The sequence below is a fragment of the Cryptomeria japonica genome, chromosome 5 (assembly GCF_030272615.1).
Source record: "Cryptomeria japonica chromosome 5, Sugi_1.0, whole genome shotgun sequence".
Classification (NCBI taxonomy): domain Eukaryota; kingdom Viridiplantae; phylum Streptophyta; class Pinopsida; order Cupressales; family Cupressaceae; genus Cryptomeria; species Cryptomeria japonica.
In genome coordinates, this window is record NC_081409.1 from 552,454,639 (window position 1) to 552,469,912 (window position 15,274).

Here is a 15,274-nt window from a genome sequence, read left to right on the forward strand (position 1 = left end):
GTTCATGACGTTCCAAATACTCAATAACTTTCAAATAGGCAAGATTTACTCAACCACAAAACCATTTAAACAATCTTGACCAAAAAACAACCAATATTCTAAAAACTAAAACTTAAATTTTAAGAACATTCATGGATTTTTAAATCAGAATTTCATGGGGAAGAACCAAACACAATTATTTTTTATTTAACAATGAAATAAAAAAGTAAACAAAAATCCTACCTCCTTTAGCATTCCTGGCAAGATTTTTGAAGAAGAGCCCAACCTGCAGCTATAGAAAAATCCATCCTTCCAAAACCCCCAATTTCTCCATCCAAAAATATATTTCTTTTTCCCGAAAAAAAATCAACCACCCCCAAAATATTTTTCAACCTAGGTTAAAAGAATGAAAATTTGACCTAATTTTCTAATTTCGAATTTAAACACTTTTTAAATAAAAAATGAAAATAATCATTCTTTTCAACTATTCAAATAGTCTAACTTGCTTTTCTAATTAAAATTAAAATGCTTCTCTCTCATTTAATTTTAATTTTCTCAATATTAACTAAGCTCACATTTATATTTCACAATATTGACGAGGATAAAATATTTTAATTAAATTAAATTCCCAAAATCAATCTTTTACACTATATCAAATATACATATAAATTAAACTTGCTTTTCTAATAAAAATTGATTTTCTTAAATAATAAAAATTAACCTTTCTTTTTCCAAAATGCAAAAAAGATTAGATTTTTTTTCTATTTCAAATAACTTTAAATCTCTCCTTTTTAAAACGCATAAACTAATTAAATTCGTTATTTAAAATTAACTATTAAATTAAACTCGCTACAAACATAAATAAAGCGATCTTTTTAATTAATGATTAATCACATAAAAGAAACCTACATATTTTAATTCCTCAATTACAAATACGTAAATGACCACATTAAATTGAATTAAATACTTAGGATAAAATACTCCATTTTACCACACGCAAGGCACACAACCCAAGAAAGTCAACCAATCACATGACACACAAATCCAAATGAAAAGAGAAATCGACGGACCACACATGACGCTCACTTGATCATGGCTAAGGCAAGACGAGGGTTTTACAACCACCTAATCCAAATTCTAAGGATGAAAGAGGTATACTCAACCCTGTGAATCCTGATGGAGACGAACCTCGCACCTAGGCTGTACTGTATCTGCAATCTCTTGCAACCCCACACACACACACACACACACACACACACACACATATATATATATTCAATGTAGGCGTTAGCTCGAGATTTATAACAAGAATTAGGGGAAACAATTAAACTTACACAAGAATTGATGCAAAAGCACAATAACAAGTATGCACAATATTCATATTATCTAATCTACAACATTACATAATGGTTAATCAACCATCCAAGAATGCCACATAGAAAAAGTCAACCAAGGTCAAACCGATTTTACAAGGCCAACTAGGGTAGGGGCACTACAACCTTATAGATCAAAATGAAACTCCTAAGGATTTATACATTACATTTGATCATAGTGAGACTATTGAAGCACTTCATGGCCCATTATATATAAATGTGAAAATCAAAGGCATGCCTTCTTGAGGAGTGCTTATTGATCTAGCTTGCATGGTTAATGTGATAGATGAAGAATTTCTTTACACTTTTCAATTGTATCAAGTAACATATGGTGAAACTGATGTGATAGTTAGACTTTTTGATGGCTTCTATTGTCCTGCTATTGGTTCTATCACATTTCCTATTGAAGTCAACACTAAATGCTTAGATGTTATCTTTTTTATCATTCCTACATCTAATCAATTTTGTGTGAATTTGGGACATACTTGGCTCTCTTCCACGAAAGTGATTGCTTTTACTATTCATTAGGGTTTGAAATTTCCTCATAATGATAAAATCATAACTATTAATCATAGCATATATCAACCTACGACCTGAGACATGGAGATGTTTATCTTGATTATTTTTGGTTCGAACGATTCCAACCTCTTCAACCTAGAAATGATGATCTCTTTAAATCATATCAAAAAAGAAAAAATGATATGATTTTATCATTAAGTAAACCTAGAAATGATGATGATTCCAACCTCTTCAACCTAGAAATGATGATCTCTTTAAATCATATCAAAAAAGAAAAAATGATATGATTTTATCATTAAGTAAACCTAGAAATCCAACACTTAGCCATCCTCCTGATAATCATATACCTCTTCTTGAGGACAAGTTTATCCTAAGGAAAGAAATAATATTTTTCCCAAAGAGGGATCTATTTCTTCTCCTAAGGATCAATCCATTCTTCCTCCCAAGGATAGAAATGCTCTTCCTCCTCAGTGTCAATCTATTCCTCCTAAGGGTAGATCTATTCCCCCTCCTCATGATGGACCTGGTCTCCTTCCTACACCTCCCATTCCTCTTTTTTATGGTGTGGTGCTGCCTCCTACATATTACAAAGGGAAGCAATCGACCTCTCATATTTTTCAACCTAAAAGACCTTCTTCTATGCATTCTTTCTTAAAATAAGAAAGGAAGCCTATAATCGATGAACTTAAACCTTCACAACCTTCAATTAAAACTAAATGAAACCATTGTGTGAGAGAACGCCAATGGAGACATCATGCTAGAGCTCGTGAACTTGCTTCCCAAACAATTTCCTCTCCAAAAACACCAACTCTTGACATAATTCAATTTGTTCAACCTTCTCCTAACCAAGAGGTTCAATCTAATTCTCCAAGATGCAAAATGCTTAAGACAAATGATGGTTCTATCCTTATTAGAGCTCCCATTTTTGTTGATCTTGATGAAGGAATAGGTTAGAATGTTGTTAATGATGAAAATATCAATCCTAATTTTTCTGATGATGAATATGAATATGTTGATGTTGACAATGATTTATCTAAACGATTTTCAAAAGCATTAATCCTAGCTCCTAGTAACAGACAAAGTGACTCATCATTAGACCATGGTCCTTATTTGGAACTTGTGATAGCTTCATCTATCGTGCTCAATGTGGCTTCTCTTGCATATTTTCTACCTTTCTGAAATAATGATGAGCAAGATCAGGAGGTGGATGACGATCTTGATTAGCTTCATTAGCACCATATATCCTCTCTCTCTTCTCTTGCTTGTTTGTGAGTGTTAGCGCCTAAAAGGAAAAATGAAATGCTCTTCCTATGTAAGGCTGTCACATAGGCTTATAATCCCCATTATTATGCATTTTGGTCCCCATAGACCTCAGTAATACCCTAGATAAATTTAAAGTTGTCAAAATATAAGCAACTTGCCTAATGAATAAAGCCCAACATTCATTTTTAGAAAAACACCTCAAAACAAGTAAAACAACAATACCTCATTGAGTCATACCAATCATATTATCATCCTTCACACTAGCATCACATGCACTTTTTTGGAAGACGCCTTCATATCCCACTGATGAGAGAACCTGTTGTATAAGAATAACTTGCATGGTCATCAGAGAAATATATATCGGTAAACAAGTAGTCAAAATTTATCGATGTGATAACCCTTGTCGGAGTGAGCCTGAAGCAGTCAACCCGATTTCATATGTCATGCTGATACACATCCATAGGTGGAAGACTATCGGAAAGAGGCTAGCCGATGAGTTTGACATTGGTGAGAGTTATAAAGTCAAGGTGAGATCCCAGAAGTTAGCTTGACAGTGAAAGTCATACCAATAGAGCTACGTGAAGGCATATCGGGTTAAGTCACCCCGATGAAAATAACAAAGAGAGCCAAATGAATCGGCAAGACCGATACCATCAAGATGAAACCATGAGAGATCGATCGACTAAGTAAGTCACCTTGATAGAAGAAGATGTGAAATGTATCGGTAAGAAATTTATTTATCACCTAGAAAAGGTAGAATGAGAGATTGGTTTCGTAGGCCAGACTTGCTCAAATTGGAAATAAACATTTGAAGACAACCCGATTCCAAAGAGTCATATTGATAAGGGAGAATAATGAAAGACTGTATGTCTGAGACGATGTTCATATCGACAAGATAACAACCTTCGACCAGAGGTTTCTTTTGTGCCTCTGACAGCTATTGTCCCACCAATGATGTATGATTGTTGTAACTCTCAGTGATAACCATGAGGGAAATCCAAGAGATAGAAGGGATCAGAAAAAGTTTCCCCGATGAGAAAATATACCAAATTGAAAGGTCACCAAGTGAATCAGAGAGATCGCTAATTGTCAGCTCGAATCAAAGGAAGACGACCAAATGACATCCCCCATCAACAACAAAATACTCAGGTCTTGGCGATGCGCAAACAAATGGCATTACACTGATAAAAGAAGTTATCACATCGGTCTGATAGTTCAATTTTCAAAATTCATTGGAGCATTAATTGTGGTAGACGACATTAATGTTGCACAATAGGAGCACTCTATAAATTTTTTTTACACATTTCAGCCTAAAGAATACTAGCGAGGTATCACAAGCATTGAAGGCGAGAGAACAAATTGAAATGCTCAAGTAGTAATTGTTGACATTGTATTGTCATTGATGTCAACTGGTATGCAAAATATTATTACCGGCATTGGAGATTGTTGGCATGTTGATGTCAATCGGTAAGTCTGTCAACCGGTAAGCAAGCAAACCTAGTAAGTGCAGTCCGATATAACATGACCTAACCAACAGAGCAAAGAAGTGTCACGTGGACTCCAGGTGGTGAACATGCAGTGGTAGGTGAATGGTGCGTCGACAAGGTAGTTTCTGACTAGGTCAGTATTAAATGTCGACTGCGAAAATCATGGATCAGTTGTAGAGGATTGCGGCTCAAAGTAGATCGAAGGGCAGAGATTTTATTCTTTGACATCGTGATTGAAGCAGGAAATTTGATCGTCTTGTTGATCTAGAGAAATAAACTGCTAGATCATTTATTGTGATCAACAAAATCAAGATTGATGAACAGAGTCCAGTTTGCTAAATATAGTAAACGTTCATAGGAGGAATAAAATAGGACAAAGCTTTTTGTTGTACTATTGTAGGTTGTTGATTCAAGAAAGATGAGATCTGATTTGATATGGATCAAGGTCGGTGAAAAAAACCCTAAGCGCATGAAATTTGAGTTTTGTTTTGGCGGGAAAGCATATATATAAATATGCAGATCAAAAACTTAAGTATCTTGATAGAGGATGCTTGTTGAGAGATTTATGACAAAGTGAATCTCTGCGAGGGAAGAGTTGATCAGTCTAAGTTTGATAGAAAATATTGAAGCGAATGAGTGTTGGAGAAGAATTGGTAAGGAAGGTTTAATCGACAAGGGTTAAGGTAACCGGTAAACTGTTACAAAGGTTAACAATCCGTTAAATTGGCAGTGTCTGAACCGCTAAGATAGCAACAAAGAGTGAAAGAGAGCATAGTGAATTTTAGAGAAGATCCAACAAGGCTAAAACTGAGTTGTAGAGGATTCAAAAAGTAAGAACAGAGGACTGGTAGAAAAGAGAAGCAGTGTAATAGAAAAGTGTTCAACCGCCAGAGTGAATAGTTTTCAGGTCTTACAAAACTCATTTGTAACCAGGTATTTATCATTGTATTGGTTTTATATCTCATTATATTTCACTGAGTGGGTGCTCAGTGCAGGGGTTGGCGCTCCTTGAGTTGGTGCTCAAAATAGAATAGGGGTTGGTGCTCCTTTCAGTAAGTGCCCATAAATTGCTAGGGGTTGGTGCTCCTTGGGTTGGTGCCCTAAACATTGTAAAACTGTTATTTCACTATGAGGCTAGATTGGAGCAGTAGATCTCCAACAACTTTTCTCACTGAGGTTTTTCCCATATTGGGTTTTCCTCGTATATCTGGTGTTATGTGATGTGCTCTTGCATGTGGTTGCTTGTTAGTGCTTTCATTATCCTATCAGTTTCACACATTGATTGAAATTGTTTATAATCATTGATTCACCCCCGCTCTCAGTGATATCTTGTGTTCTATAATTGGTATCAGAGTCTTAGGTTCCCTATTTGTCAAAGCTTTCTCTAGATTGGGTAGATTCTGGTTTAAGAACATAATGGCTAGGAATGAATCCTCCTCCTCCAAATCTCCCATGTTTGATGGTACCAACTATGCCTTTTGGAGCTGAAGAATGGAAACCTATCTGTCCTCCCTAGGTTTTGATGTTTGGATGTCTGTGAACAATGGGTATACCATCCCTAATAATCCTCCTATAGATCCAGATGCTAAGAAGGATTATGAAAACAATGCCAAGGCCAAGCATGCTATTCTCAGTGGTCTGTCTGATAATGAGTTTGTTAAGGTCATGCACTTCTCATCTGCCAAGGAAACTTGGGATAAGTTGAAAAGATTGTTTGAAGGAGATGTCAAGGTCAAGGAGGATTAATTGCAAACACTAAGAGGTCATCTTGAAGGCTTGAATATGAAAGATGAAGAGAAGATTGATGATTATCTTCATAGAATTGATGAAATAGTGAACACTATTAGAGGACTTGGAGAGGATATAGCTGATGAAGTAATTGTCAAAAAGCTACTTAGATCACTCACATTTAAGTATGACACGAAGGTCTTTGCAATAGAAGAAGCCAAGGATCTGAAAAACTTTTCAATGGATGAGTTATTTGGGTCCCTAACCACTTATGAGATGAGAACAATGGGTAAAGAAACTTCAAAGAAAGAGGTTGCTTTCAACTCCATCAAAAAGGGAAAGGAAGAAATTACTCATGGAGAATCTAGTGAAGACTCGAACACAGTGGTAGAAAACTTTGAAAGGAAGCTTACAAGAGGACCCGATAAGTACAAAGGAAAATTACCTCTCAAATGTTTTAATTGTGGTAAAATAGGACACTTTGCTTCAAAATGTCCCTATGGTGAGAATGCTGGAGAGGAGCAACAAAGCACCAACAAACCTTCGGGTAAGGATAAAAAGAAGAATGCTTACTGACAAGATAAAAGAAGCTATCGGAAGTAGAACAACCTATATACTATTGAAGATGATGCCATAGATGAAGAAAGTGCCTCATAAATGACTGTTGTGAAGATGAAAGAGAAACCAATCTCTTTATAACACTAGATGAAACGATCGATGAAGATAATGAAGATGAAGACATTGAAGCTGAAGTGTACTTGGAAGGTGAGATCATAAGTGCTCTTGAGGAGTTCAGTAAATCAAGAAGAGATCTCAAGAAGATTAAGCGTGTTGCTGGTGAAGAACAAGACCATTTGAGGCAATCCCTGGATGAGTCCTAGAAAACAATTTTTGATTTGAAACTCCAGATGGAAAGAGGCCAAAAGGATACATGAAGTTACATCCTCCGATTTGATAAATAAAGAGAAGGAGCATTAGAATCTGGAAGAAGAAATTGTAAGGCTCGGAAAGGAGCTTGAAAAGAGCGAATATGAATTGAAGATGAGAATCAAGTATGAGGGCAACACTAAAGCCTTGGACAAGATGTTGAGTAATTAGAAGCACTCAAAAGATACCAAAGGTTTAGGTTTTGAAGAAGGACATAGTTCAAATAGCAAAGACACATCCAACAAGGAGATACTGTTTACTTCTTCAAGTGAGAGTAAAGAAAAACAAACCTTTAGGCCTGTTAATGGGCTGTTGAGGGCTAATCTTTAGAGTAAGGGCAATTCAATCCTAGAGTGGACTCCGCCTAAGAAAGGGTGGACTAAGATCAATTTTGATAGAGCATCGAGGGGCAACCCAAGGACCTTGGGTGTTGGGGTGATTGCTCGCGATGATCGGGGAAACATTCTGGCCATTGCGGCTAAAAGATTGGTGGATGGATCGAATAATGTTGCTGAATGTCAAGCAGCGTTGGAAGCAATCCTAATGGATGGGAAGTTGGGAGTCAAGAAACTTCATTTGGAAGGTGATTCTCAGGTTGTGGTGAAGGGGATAGCTCGAGGGCGAATGGAAGCGTGGTTTTTAGACAAGCAGGTGCGTAGAATGCAACTTCTGCTGAACGAATTTGAAGATTTTAAGGTAACTCATGTCCTTCGGGAAGCAAATTTGGAAGCTGACAAACTTTCCAACGTGGGAGAAAATGGTTCCTTGGAAAATATGTTTAGTATGTTCGAGGACTTTAGAGATTGTAGTCTTCTTGAGTATGATATTGTGTAGATGGCTTTTTTGGAAAAGTGAACCCAAGCTCGATTTGTTTTGTCCTTTCGTAACCTTGGTTCTGTGGGAATTTAAGTCCCTTGTGGTGTGTGTTCTTCAATTTTGTTGCAAGTGGCCTTGTAGTGTTGGATGATGATGGAGGCGAGTGGGGTGAGTGATCAGTGATGATGTTTTGAGTTTTGTGAAGCATGTGAAGCTCTCATGACATGAGATGGAGGCGGCTTTAAAGGCCCTTGTGCTTTGATTCCTGGCATTTTGTGGTGAAAATTTGGTGTTTGGAGAAGTGCTCAGGGTTTCATTCTGTGCAGTAGTAAGTTAGGATGGAATCGAATTTTTCATTGGAATCAGATGGACAATTGCCTGCTTTTCGTGGGCCGGTCTCGAGGATCAGGCTTTCGAACATCTTTAGAGTGGATGGAGACGATTTCTGGAGGGTAGTTAGGCTTCTATTGGGAGAGGAATTTCTTACCCAGGATTGGCCCGACCTCGAACAAATCTTGACATTTCGTCACTTTTTACTACTTTGGCCCTGTAGGTGGGGAAGTCGACTGAGGAAGTGCAACGGATTACTTCCCTGGTATTAAGACCCAAATGGGCAGGAGGTTTGCAGGATGTGGTGGCCTGAGCTGTCATTAGTGTGGGGCTGAAGATGGTAGAAGGCCCGAGCAGGAGGATTGGAGTGGCCATTGGGGGACTGCAGCCTCTTGTCATTTGGTCGGCTTCTCGGTCGGTCGCTTTGCAGGAGGAGGACGCAAGAAATGGCTGGGCTGAGATCGTGAACTTTGTTCGCCAGTTGGGGCCGACTGAACGTGTTAAGATCCGTGGGAAGGTGACTCCCATTTGGTTCGAGCCCCCCCTGGATGAGAATGGGAGGCCTTTGGTGCGGCACCAGCTTCCAAAGAAATCAACGAAGGTGGTGGAGCGTGGGTCGCTGTGTGGAAGCAGGCCTGGAACAATGCCAAGTGGAGGGAGCATGTCATAGGAGGCTGGTCCCAGCAGGGGTATTCCCAATTTCTCAAGAGAAGAAGCTTTGGGATGGTTTCATTGCTAGGTTGGGTTGGTCGGGGTTGATGTGTGGTTTTTTGTATATGTATGCGACCCTTTTGATGGCTATGGGTCTTGGTGGGATGATGCTTGGGTTCTTTTGTGTAGTAGGGGCGTGACCCCTTGGTATTGCAGATTGTCTATCTGCTCCTTGGATGTAATACTTTTCTATTCTAAGCAATGTAATACACTATGTTATTGATAAAAAAAAAGAAAAACAAACCTTTACTGTCAACAAAGCTACCGAGAAGAAGACTTATGCTGAAGCTACAAGAAATCTGCCTGTAAACTGGAATGCTCAAAACCAGAAGGCTCACTCTCTGTACCAAAATGCAAATTATAGACGTATAAAAATGACCATATTCCTAAATGAATATTTAATGTTCATTTTATTCTCATTCTTCTATTTAGTTAAATCTAAATTAATTAAATCTAAATTAATTAAATCATCCACATTCCTCTATTTAATTAAATAAATTATTCAATTTATTTATTTAAATTCACTTAAGCCTTTCACATCATTTAATTGAATAAATCATTTATTTAATTAAATCCCTTCTCTCTACTTTTAATTAAATTTACATTTAATTAAAAAGTTCACTCCAAATAAATAAATCTAATTTATTTAAATCCTCCACTTGCAACCACAATTGAAATAAAGTAATTTATTTTAATTAAATTCTATTATCCCTCACCCACTTGCATTTTCCTACATCTCCCACTTGCCTCCTAAACCCCCTTCCTAAATTCTTCTATAACCCATCTAATCCTAATCAATAAGCCCGAATCCTTCAATTATCCCCTTTCCCTAAATTTGAGGATGTCACTTCTCAAATTTGGAGTAAAGTCTTCCAAAGGCATTAAAGCCTTTATGCCTTCAACAAGATAACTTGTTGAATACCCCCAAATTTGGAAGGACTCTTACAAATTTGTCCCCATAGTCTTCCAAACCATTAATGGTTAACTAACCCTTTGTGGCATGGTTAGATGCTTTTTGCCTAACTCAACCCACATCTAACCCGTGGGTCTCATCAAGCATTCATTGCTTTGACCATGGTTATTCCTTTAACCCTTGCACATGAGTTACCCTTTGGATAAAAGATTTATCCAATGGGTAATCTTAACCTAACCTTAACCCTTACCTCCTAAGGTAACCATGAGGTCTTCTCAAGCATTTAATGCTTCTTACATCTCCTCTCAAGCACTCTTATGTTGACAATTATCACCATTTCATTGGTGAGTATTGTAAACATGGATTGATAACTTTCAATCCTGACCCTTAATAAGATCATCCAATCTTGACCATCCATTGCCCTATTTTCCCTATAAATAGAGCTCCCATTCCTTCTTCAAAATCCAAGTCTTTTAGCATCACACTTATACTCATTTTTAGCAAAGCATTTAATCTCTCTTTGGAATAGAAATATAATATAATAATCATTTTAGAAGTATTTCTATCATCATAGTTAATCATATCAACTAGTATATCATGTTAGGTTAGTATTTCACTAATCTTTTCATCTTATAATCACTAGTTTAGTTCATTTGTTAAATCATGCATAGATAGGATGCATTCATACTAAGATTGATCAAAAGCATCCCTCATTCTCATGATTGTCATCCCTAAGTCACTTTTCTCAGTGATTTGAGAGCAAAGGCATTGGATTGAGGGGTCTTGTGAGATAGAGAACAATGGAACACCCCTTGGGAAGTTTAGCTATTCCACATAGCTCCATAAATTGCACCAAGAGTCCCATTGGTGTGTGGGCAAGTCTTTGAATATTTTTGTAATTTCCGTTTCATTGCACTACTTTTCCCGCACACATTTCTGGTGCCCACCGTGGGGCATAACCCCATTTATCAAATTGGTTTTTGAATAGGACTAAATTTGCAGGTACGCGGGAAATGAGAATCGGTGCATAGAGAACATCTCCTAACGCATCCAGTTGGTACTTCAACACATCTGGTTGACTGTTTAGCGCGTTGGAACCACCTCTTAGCGCGTAGAAACCCATATTTAGCGCATCACCATTTTACTATTTCCTGTAGCTTTCAGCATCTGAATTAAACAACCCAACGCATCCAACAAACAGTTTAGCACGTCAGGTCTTTTCAATAGCGCATCACGGGTTTTCTATAGCGCATCCCATCCCTTCTGTAGCGCATAACAGAAAAAGCCTTAAAATAAATTGTAACATAAACCTAAAATTAGACTTGTAGAAGTCCACGAAACAAATTTTTGCTAATTGGTTTTCTGCAGGTGACTAACAGTTTAATTGCAGGTTGTAGAGTTTATTTTACTAAGCTAGGATTGAAGTAATTTACTTTTGCTAACTTTGCTAAGTTAGTTAAGTAAAATTTTCCTTCATTTTCTTGTTAAATAAAATTGAACTCACACTTTACTTTGGGTATCTAAAAAGAATAACAACAAAAACATTTCTTGCTTTCTTAGGAGAAAAACACACTTCATTTTGGAACTCTAAAAAGAACAAACAACTTTATTTTTGCAAAGTGCTTTAAAAAAAACTTCACCATCCTTTGGTGTATAAAAGGATCAATTTTAAATTTTGCAAAATAAAAGAACCTCACTTGTCAAAATTTTGTTTAAAGTAGACCAAAAGAGGGAAAATCTTCCCCTTTATCGATTTCCTTTTGTTGACCAGGTTTCTTTTTACTAGCTTAGAAAATCATTGATTTGGGGACATAAAATAAACACCATTCTTTTTTGGAGCAATATCTCCATATAGACTTTAACAAATCATTGCAATGAAAGAATAAATAGAACACTTGTGTGCCTTACTTCGAAAGTGGAAGGTATATGCTCTCCCCTTAATTGGGTGATTAAAAAGCCAAACCACTCTTACGCTTTCTGTGTTTTAAAAGGCATTTTAAATCCTTTAGCAGGTCTGCCCTCCTGAGGAGTTAACAACTCTTAAAGCCATTCTTTGGCCGGTGTGAGGGGACTGACCTAAGTGGGGAACGACTTTGACGCCAAGTGTTCCAACCCACTATAATCAAAAGTGGAAGGTGACAAAATTCCCTTTCAACAGTTTCGCACAATGCTTAGCCTTCCCCTAGTATCTTTACGATATGCAAAGCCTTTGTTCTAAAGGTTGGGAAGTCTCCCGAGGGAGTTTATCACTGACGACTAAACAAGAAGTTTGATTACGAACCTTAGTATTAGAAACTTTGAGTTGAGTCAGTCACCAAACATTGGCAATATCATAGTGCAAGGGTGGGGAAGAATCCACCCCTAAGATTACTCACCATATATCTCCCAAGATAACTACTCAACTATGAAGCAATTCACTTTGAGTTAATTTTTGGAAAAAGGCAAAAAAACGGGCACCCCCTAGGGGGTGACAAGGTTGTTTGAGCTGACGGAGTATCGAGACTAGTGGGCTATGGTATTGTCAATGACCCTTGAATAAAGAGTCTGATTGAATTGTATTATCTGTATCCAAACCTATCAAAACACTGGGGATTTGAACACATCCTCGTAGAATATACACTCTTTGTTTAGACTAGGCAAAATGGTTATCTCTTTCATTCTGTGTTTTCATTTCATATTTCAGAAAATCATCCATCATAGTTGAAAAAAAGTTTAAAACCATAGAAAACCCAACAAGTCAAAACAACCAGGGCAGTTTAGTGCATAAAAGCAACATTTTAGCGCTTTGGAACCATCTTTCAGCACGTACAAGCTTCAACATAGCGCATCAATTTTGAATTTTAGTGCATAAGGAATTCAAACATTCAAACAACTCAAACTTAACGCTTATTAAAAATAGCCTAGTGCTTTGGAACAACAAGCTTAGCGCATTGAGCTCGGAAGTTAGCACTTCGGTAGGACATATTAGTGCATAACTTTCCAAACCAGGTAAAAAACAAACAATACAAAATAGCACGTGAAAAGGTATCTTAGCGCATTGAGATTATTCTCTAGCGCATTAAAGACATTTGTTAGCGCATTGGGTCTCTGGCTTAGCGCATAGTCAAAACTGAGAAAACTGAGAGCAAAGAGAAACTTTTTTGGAAAAAAATTAAAAACAGTTTGGGAAGCCATTTTCAATCCTCTCTCAAACTCCATCAGGCAGAAATTCAAATCAGAGTATCAAAACTATTCCAAAAACAAGATTTTCTTAGAACGAAGTTGTCAAGTCCAAAAACTAGTTGAAGGATTGACACATTTTTCCTATCAGAATTAGGTAACTTCATCACACACATCAAAAGGTCCTCCAATCAAATGAATTTTATCCTCAAAACATACTTGTTTCAAACTAAAGTTGTCAAATCGACTTTCCATATCGGGAAAGCTCTTATTCCATTACATTTGACACACTTTGTTGTGAGGGGGCATCTAAACCTTTATTTGATAAAAGTAGACTTAAGTTTCGAAACAAGATATCATGAATCCAAAACAAATAAAAAGGAAACCATTAATCACCTGTGCATGACTAATCCTCATATTCTGAGAAGAAAGAGTATTCATCACAACACTAAGTTAAGGAAATAACGACCTAGTTATCAGAAACTTGCTAAAAGGAATAGGTTTCTATACATCAATCGCCAGCTCTTCAAATCTCATCGCACCTTTCTCCGTCATATGTGCTTATATCTTCAAAACAAATCAAATGAATTTGACAAAGAGCCATTGAGGAGTAGAGCATTCTACCAAAAAACAACATTCAACCAACGCTTGAATCATGAAGGAAAAATCAATCCATCTTTCTTCCCAGAAGTTTGCATTACTTACAACATACCTCGAATAGAGCCACCAAATCCTAAGCAAAACACAGAAGAGGAATCCATTCCCTTTATAACGGAGAGTTTCTACTAGATGCCCGCTGTCACTCGCTCTCAACGAAACAATCAACGCGAGACACAACCAGAGTCCAGCATGGGTCGAAGATTATCAAATCCCTTCGAATATCCAAATCTAGAAGACACGGAGATCACTGAAGAGCTCCTCCAGAAATGCCAAGAAAGTGCCTCGTTCTAAAGACTTATGGAAAGACTCATAGAGGCTGATAAAGAAAAGTACCTACTCATGCTCACAAGCAAAGGAGTTAGGATTCCTGAAGACTTTGATACTAACACCTTTAGAACAAGGTCTCGACACTATACTTATCAAGAACAACAAAGAGAAGAAGACACATGTGACCCTAAGCAAAACATACCTGAGCAAAACATACCCGAGCAAAACATACCTGAGTCACACATACTGCTACACATGCCTATCCCAACTAGAAACAATGAGAAGGAAGAACTCTTCCCTTGGCAAACAAATACATGCTTGGTTTCTCTCACACAACAAATGCAAATGCTACAGAAGCAAATGCAAGACATGCAACAAGGATCAACAGTACGATATTCATTAAACAAAATTTGTCCTTACCCTTTTGACAGAAGATTAAGCATGGTACCTTTTCCCCCAAATTCAGACATTCCCAAATTTGACAAATATGATGGGAAAAGCGATCCTCATGATCATGTTTGGGAATTTTGTACCATGAGCCTGGAATTTGCCCATGATGACACCTATTTGATGAGGTTATTCCCAAGAAGCTTGGGAGGACAAAAAATGGAATGGTTATCTAAAATCACACCTCCTGTTAGATCCTTTGAGGAATTAGTCAACAAATTTATCACTCAATACTCATACAACATTCAACATGCCATCACCATGCTAGATGTCTATAATACCAAACAGAAGAACAACGAAACATTCATGGTGTTTATTCAACGTTGGCGATAGATGGTTTCGAGATATCCTTGAGATGTGCCCGAAAAAGAAAAGATGGAAATTTTCATTGACAATTTGAATAGCGAGATGAGTTACATACTCAAGCTCCAATGCATACCATCTTTTGCTAAATTGATTGAAAATGGCATCCAAGTAGAGGAGGCATGTGTAAAGAAAGGAACATTGAAATTTTTCAAAGAAGGAACAAATTCATCGAACTCTCATTACAATAACCAAAACAACAACAACAACTTAGACAAATCCAAGTTCTGGACCAGAAACAAAAATGTTGGAAATGAAGGAGGAAACAAAGCTAATGATATGAAATCCAAACAACCAGTGTTGGCCTTATCAGGTAATCCTCACGCTACCAA